General features: G+C 35.7%; 1 long non-coding RNA gene across 1 annotated transcript; it reads left to right on the top strand.

Moving 5' to 3' along the window:
• The first annotated feature begins 313 nt into the window (after positions 1-313).
• Positions 314-4,259, top strand: LOC126812088 (uncharacterized). The gene is made up of 4 exons (XR_007675811.2): positions 314-469; positions 1,394-1,490; positions 1,889-2,003; positions 4,068-4,259. It is a non-coding gene; the product is annotated as an uncharacterized LOC126812088 (long non-coding RNA).
• Positions 4,260-7,333: the final 3,074 nt, after the last annotated feature.

Genomic DNA, 7,333 nt, shown 5'->3' with positions numbered 1-7,333 from the left:
CGTCAATATGCTGAACAATAAAGTTCTGGATAACAGAGATTACTGAGGGTGTTTCCAGTCACGATAATTACCCATATATTTCGCGCGTGAGTATTTTCTGGAGAAAACACAATAATGAACGGAACATTGGGTGTGTGTTTTGAAACAATAATAAAATGAAACCAAGGTTAGCGCCAATTTCATTGCCAGAATATGTGAAATATCTTAAATATGTGTTTACAACGTCGTAAAGGTTCTAATTTTGTTTGTGTAAAAGGTTGGGTGTATGTTTATATATTAAATTGTTACATTATATCCGTTATTAAATTATACTAGAAACTACAATGCATTGTGTTCCTACAGCTGAAAAATGTCAACCCCATTAAATACATTAACTATATAGACTCCCCACATTTTGTGTCATGCTATATATATTTATCCGTAGAAGTCTGATGTCATAACTTGACGAAGATATCATTATATACCAGCAGTAAGTATCGCAATATTTTATTTTTCATTTCTGTGTTAATTTGGATATCTTGGATGAGGGCAATTTCCGTTATAATTTTAAAAACAATATATAACAAGACCGGCTTTTGACTTATTTGCAGGATTTCAAACCTAGTGCTAGTATTGCAAATCCGCCCAGCTGAAGGAAGTCAGACTCGGATATATAATTATGTAGCCACACGCCCTTTTTCGGACAATGAACTCTTTAAAATTCGAAAATTAGCATTCTTGTTCCTTGGACAGCTGTGCATCAATTGACAAAACTGCGGCGATGAAGGCATTCTCGGCTACTGGTTCATACAGTATTATCGTGCATGTTTTGATTTTAAAAAAATAACACCGCTCAATAATTGTTAAAACTTCTGCCCGCTTTAAAGTTCCAAATACTTTGCCTCCAATATAATAGACAGATGTAAAATTTTATAATGTATCCAGAGTTTTGAAAATTGAATGTTTTCTGTAAAAGGGTCCCCCGTGATGAATATGTGGTATTTATAGAAATATGCCAAACAGATGTGTACAAGATCCGTTTATTTTCTAACTGCTCCATTTTCACAAATTGAATAGAAATGAATAAGGTTAAACGTATTACTTTTCTGCACCAACCGGGAAAAGAAGAAGGGCGTACTCATACACATGTTATGTGCTACGGGGAATATGCCCGGACATTTTGCACACCTTATTACTAACGCAGCCCACACCCACAAAGATGCAAAATCGTGTTACGCTATTGTGGTATAGTCACTGTCAAAAGACTACCGCGACCGACTAATACGATTTCAAAGAAAATTTAAATAATACAGGTAAACTTAAGAGTCTAATCTGCGAAAAATTAGTTAACGTTCATAGGGCTCTAAATTTATTTGTTATTTGAAAAGGAATTCTTTGTTTTTTTGTAATACAGAGGATGGAAGTATTAAACACGCTGATTGGTGTTGGTGTATTCTTGGTATTTATCTCACAAACTGACGCTTATTGCTATGCTTACGCCAACAGATTAGGTAAAATAAAAATATTATACGTTAATTGTGACGTGGTTATATATGCACTAAACTCAATCATACAGATGGGCTAGACTATATAATTAACTTGGAAATCGTCGAAGCTCGGTGGTATTAAAATAGATTTTAAATATCAAATTTTTATCACTAACAGTACTTATATACCCGTTTATTGATTTGCGTCATTCCGTCGTTCGTGGGGCTTAATGTCCACTTTCACCAAGTGATATTGTAGACAAATATTTCATGGGAAACGTGCCAGGTGTTTGAGAGGTTAGTCCATTATTGGATGGAAATGGGGGAACAGGAAAGGAGTTTCGTCGGTTGCAACCCCTTTGGCTGATAGACACAGTCGTATATTGTGACCTTTTCAGGATAATTTTAATTTCATTTTTCAGGTGAAGGCCCCCGTTGTAGTATAGGGAACCATGACGCAGCGCTTGGTGAAACTGTTCGATCTTTGACGGAATGTGTACAATGCAAGTGTCATTTCTGGGGCTATTCATGTTGTGGGTAAGTAGTATCACATTAAATTTTCTTTTACAAGCAACGCCTTTCGAAGGAAGTCTTTACTTTGAATGTCACGTGACACTGGCGCTCCTCAAATGATTGGACCATGCACGTTTGTTCAGCGTTTATTGTTTAGCAAAACGGCGATGTACTACTGTTTTACGACTTCACAATGCTACCAAATAATCCTGATATACACGAGTCACTCTGCATCCGGCTTCTATTTTAAAATGGCTTTGGATCATAAGGCCTGTCATTGAGTCAAGTGGCGTGGTTTCGCTCGCACAAGACAAGGAGGTGGGTCGAATATCCAACATATTGACTCTTCTCTGGTTTCCCGCGACAGCTAAAGATCCATAAGCGCAAGTGAATTATTCAAATTTTAGTCCCGAAATTAACTAGTTTGCGTCAAGTGGTTTCTTTATTAATACATTTAACATCTTAATTGGATAGTGGTAATGGAGTATCTACGTTGGGAGTAAAATAAACGATGATACAGCTTCAAATATGTCCGTTCTAAAAACACTTATTGATACACTATGTGACAGTATTCGCCGCCGATGTTACTCGGGCAACGTAAGTGGACACACTAGACGAATGTATATTCCGATTTCTCGGAGAGTAATTAAGTGACCAGGGCCCGGTTTCACAAAAACTTCAATCCCCTTAAAATTGTCTTAAACTAAAGTTAAGATAGACGCGTTTCAGAAAACGATTTTAAGCATTTTAGAAAAAATCACTAAAATAATATTTTGAGTTAATAATTTAATCCTAACTTTAGGTAGTGGCGTTTCACAAAACCATTTTAGGGACAATTTTAACTAAAATCAATTTTAACTTAGGACAGCCGTCACCCTCTCCTAACTTAAAATCACGACATTAACAAACATTGATTAGGGCTACGTTGTTAGATTTGTTGCGACATATTGATAGATTTGGAATAATGATAATATTACCAATGGCCCGGTTGACACTCAAAACCTCAGTAAACAAAACTTTTTGTTACTATTTTAAACATTACCATATGATTCAAGTATATATTATACTATTTTCAAATAATTAATAAACATTAAAAAAAAAAAACAACCCCCCCCCCCAACCCCCTAAAACACAAGCTGAACTCACTTCATATCTAATGTCATAGAAAGAAGAGCCCTCTCTCTTATCTATAAAAAATATCTTCGTGTAGGCCTACAATGGTTTAAAATTGCCAATTTCTTGGTATTATATAGAAGGCCTACCTGTCTATAATACTAGACATGCCACATGCAAAGTATTTACGCATATGGTTTTGGGGTTATGATGATTTGTAAAATGATAAATCAATAATCTCAAATGTGTTTAGGCCTATTGAAAAATGTTATAGGTTTATCTGAAATTAAATTATAAAATCATAAATTTATTATTATTTCTTAATGAAGGCTTTCGTTAATAACACAGCTCCTATAACAGCTTTAATTTAATAAGATAGATAGGCATTATCCAATAAGGACTGTGGTATTTTTAAAAGAGTGTGGGATGACATTTCAAATCTAGGCATCGGAACATTGAATATTTGATGGATTAGTTTCAAAGTTGTTAAATACTTTTAAAATTCGACAACAATTTACAGCCTACATTAGTCGTTTGAGTCACAAATATCATATGTTTGTGACAATTGTAAATAGTTTCTTTTTTAGTAAAAATGCCATAAAACTACGAAATTCAAGCGATTTAATATAGTTTATCGATGCTTAGTGTTTTCGACTAAAATCGTCGAGATAGGACTTAAAATGTCGATCAACTAGCTTAGTGTCTGTTCTTAAGCGGAGCTAACTGTGGACAGACAGCCTAAGTTTAGTATGGCTCTTTGCCGGTTGACAAATATTAACGAATGGTGCCACCCGAAGCCCGGGCGAATATTGCCGTTTAATAGGTGACGTTAAAATTTTTACTCGAGATAAGAAGTCCGTGAACAGTGGTCATGCTCTAGCATTTTATCTGTCAGGACATTATTACTTATATCTGTTATAAATATAATTATAGCAAAGAAAATTCACAAAAGAAATTAAATTGTGTTTATTATAGGATTGGTTACAATACAGGAGCTATGCGCATTGCAGATTGTAAAATGGTGAAACTTGATGACTGTTGTTACGAGTTTGTCCAGTCATCCAACCCTTCCGTCAAGTGTACAGATGTCATTTGTCCAAGAGGTCTTTTATAATATATTGGGAAACATTTTGTTCTGTGAATGAAATAAAGAAATGTTAAATCTTATATACCTGTATGTGATGACCAATAAGCTATGATCCTAACAACATTGACGTTCGATTTAAGATCAATTCTCACAAACTCTACAGCCATATAAAATACTACCTCTATAGCAAAATAAAACAAATGACGTAAATGTGACCTGAAATAGGCATCAATATCACAAGAGGGCAGATCGTTTTGGATACAAGGACAGCTGTCTAGTCGTTCGGATGGTACGAAAACTGAGGTCCCGTGTACACATTGGCGTGAACGTAACAAATCCCTTGGCAGTTGGAATTCGAGTAGGCCGTAGCGCCGCTGTCCGGGCAAATTTCCCTCATAGCACACTGTATGGCGTATGCCCGTCCTCATTAGCCCAGGTTAGAGGCAGAACAGTAGGACGTTAAACCCCATTTCATTTCATTTCGTTTTTGATACACGATTTGAAAAGAAAATTGATTACCTTTTGCCGTTTCCCATGTCAGTGGAGCAGTAGGGTTGACAATGGCCAGTGTCCAGTCGTTCGGGTGGGACGAAAAAACGAGATCCAGTGTAGACATTGGCGAGTACGTAAAATAACCCTTAGTAGTTGGAATCTAGTATAGTTGTCCATGGAATTAATAACTTATATAACATTGTTTAGCGTATGCCCGGTTGAAGCAGAAAAGTAAACCTAATTTCATTCATTCAGTATAACCTTTCATAAAAAGAACTCATACAAATATGGATAGATAAACCTCAGTCACAAAGTAAACACTAACCTACCAGTTGCGCCAAAGCATAACCCGATCCAGAAATTGTTGACTAAACGGTCTAAGGCCAGTAACTCCTTTTCCTGATTTCATTTATTAATAGAAATTCCTTCTTCTCCCGTTTTTACATGACAATTTTAGTTGTCATTTTGGTCACTGGTCATAGAAGAGTCGACAATGTTTATGGACTGGACAGAGCGTTAGTGACGTATTTCTCCTATCCGTACGGCATGAAGTTTTCCTTCTAATTGATACACAGAAACTTTTATCATAAAGTTTTAATTTGTCTATGATAGAAAACAGTTGATCTGATAACATGAGAATGTTATGCATTAAGCCCCGTGCAATAATCTGAACTGAGAACGTTTTTGAATTCTGAAATTAAATAATAAAAATCTTTGTCGAAAAGTTTACCAGAAACAGCTTGTCAAGGGATAAGTACCCTTATGTCAAAAACAATAAAATGTTCATTATTAATTCTATTTCTTCACGAGAGCAGATCTCCATTGGTATTATGTCTGGAACCGGCAATTTCTAATCTCCACCTAAATTCCCAAGACATAAAAAAGAAACATTGTTTCAACAATTATTGGCTGAAAACAACCTTATATCCGATTCCATCCCCGTCACGTTTATACTGATTAGACTAAACACGAAAATGCGTAATTATACGAATTTCGAAAACCTGTCTTACGTATTCTTTCTATTATTTTCAACTAATATATTGTAAAATATTAAACCCCATTTCATTTTATTGCTGTTCCAGAGTAATCTGGAATAAAGCTACTATTTATGACTTCAATGTTAAAGCTTTCGTTTGTCAGAAGGTTCGTGGGAGGGATATGGATAATACCTGAGCCGACCAGTAACAATAAAGATGACGACGTGAAATGAAATAAATGAATGAATGAATACCAACCGGGCAATATGCGGCAAGCGTAAGCTGAAGTTGGAATGACCACAACTTCCAAAAAGGATTGGTCGATTTCAATATATTTCAATTAATATAGTCGAGACTCAATAGTGAAACATTTCTATAGTATGTAGACCGCTAACAAGTATTCATTTTTTCAAAGACAATGAATTACAATACTATAAATACTACATTGATAGTAGTGCCATACATGACTATAAATATTTATTCTAGGTGGCGGTCACAACATTTCTTGAATACAGATTTAAGCTCTATTACGGTATCAGCATCAAAACATAAATCGGCTTTTAAAGATGCCTTCCCACATACAAAATGTGTGATTTTGGTGATCAATTTGGATTATAACAAACATATTCAAACTAATATATCTATCAAAAGTTTGTTTCAAATCTCTCTCAAAATATTTTATTTGGAAGAAAATTAGAGTCTATTTTATGCAACATTTTTTGTCATGTGACTGGATTGTGGTGGTGGTGGTTGTTGGGATGGGGGGGGGGCATTTTTCAGCTTTACAATTTGTCGTTACTGGCTGTCTTTTTCATGGATTATCCTCTAGCAACATTTTGTGTCATGTGACTGGATTGTGGTGTGGTGGGGGCATTTTTCAGCTTGTACAATTTGTTGTTATTGGCTGTCTATTTCATGTCTATTATCTTCTAGCAACTTCTTGTTTCGCTGTTTAATCGCGGAACCTGTAGTACGTTAAAGTATCACACACTTCTCGAAACCACCAGCAATTAAGTCAACCAAACCAAGCGTCCCCTACGCCATTCCAGCAGGCAATTTAATTTTTCTCCGTTGCGCGCCCCATGAGTGTTTTTCTGGGAATGCAGTATTTTTCTAGTCAGATTGTTTTTATGCTTCTTGGGGATGTATCTTTAAGTGTAGATGGAAAATAATGTTGATACGCTGCCCAATCTATCAACAACGCTAATCTCCTATTTTCCTTAGCTTTTCTGAAAGATACTTTGTTATGAACCTGTTTCACTATTTTGAACCTATAAAATAGCGACTGTCATATATTAAGACATCAGATACCAGAGAAATTGAGGAAAATACAAATCTAAATTTCGGTCGTTTTATTTATAAGCTCGATGGTTGTAGTGAAAATCTATTATGTAACTGCGAAACATCGTCCACATTGAGTCAACTGGCGTGGTTTCGAATCCCCGGTTGTACGTGACAAGGAGTACGGTCGCCTGTCCAACCTCCCACTGCTAAATACCTCTATGCGCAAGCGAATTATTGAAATAAAAGTAAACTATGTTACTCCCGAAATGACCTAGTTTGTGTCGAGTGGACGTTAAACCTCATCTCTCTCTCTCTCTCTCTCTCTCTCTCTCTCTCTCTCTTACTGCAGCATTATGAGTTTTGTAAATTATCATGTGGTGAAGTACTGACATAAACAAAAA

The sequence above is a fragment of the Patella vulgata genome, chromosome 1 (assembly GCF_932274485.2).
Source record: "Patella vulgata chromosome 1, xgPatVulg1.2, whole genome shotgun sequence".
Classification (NCBI taxonomy): Eukaryota; Metazoa; Mollusca; class Gastropoda; family Patellidae; genus Patella; species Patella vulgata.
This window is presented reverse-complemented; position numbering and strand designations above follow the sequence as displayed.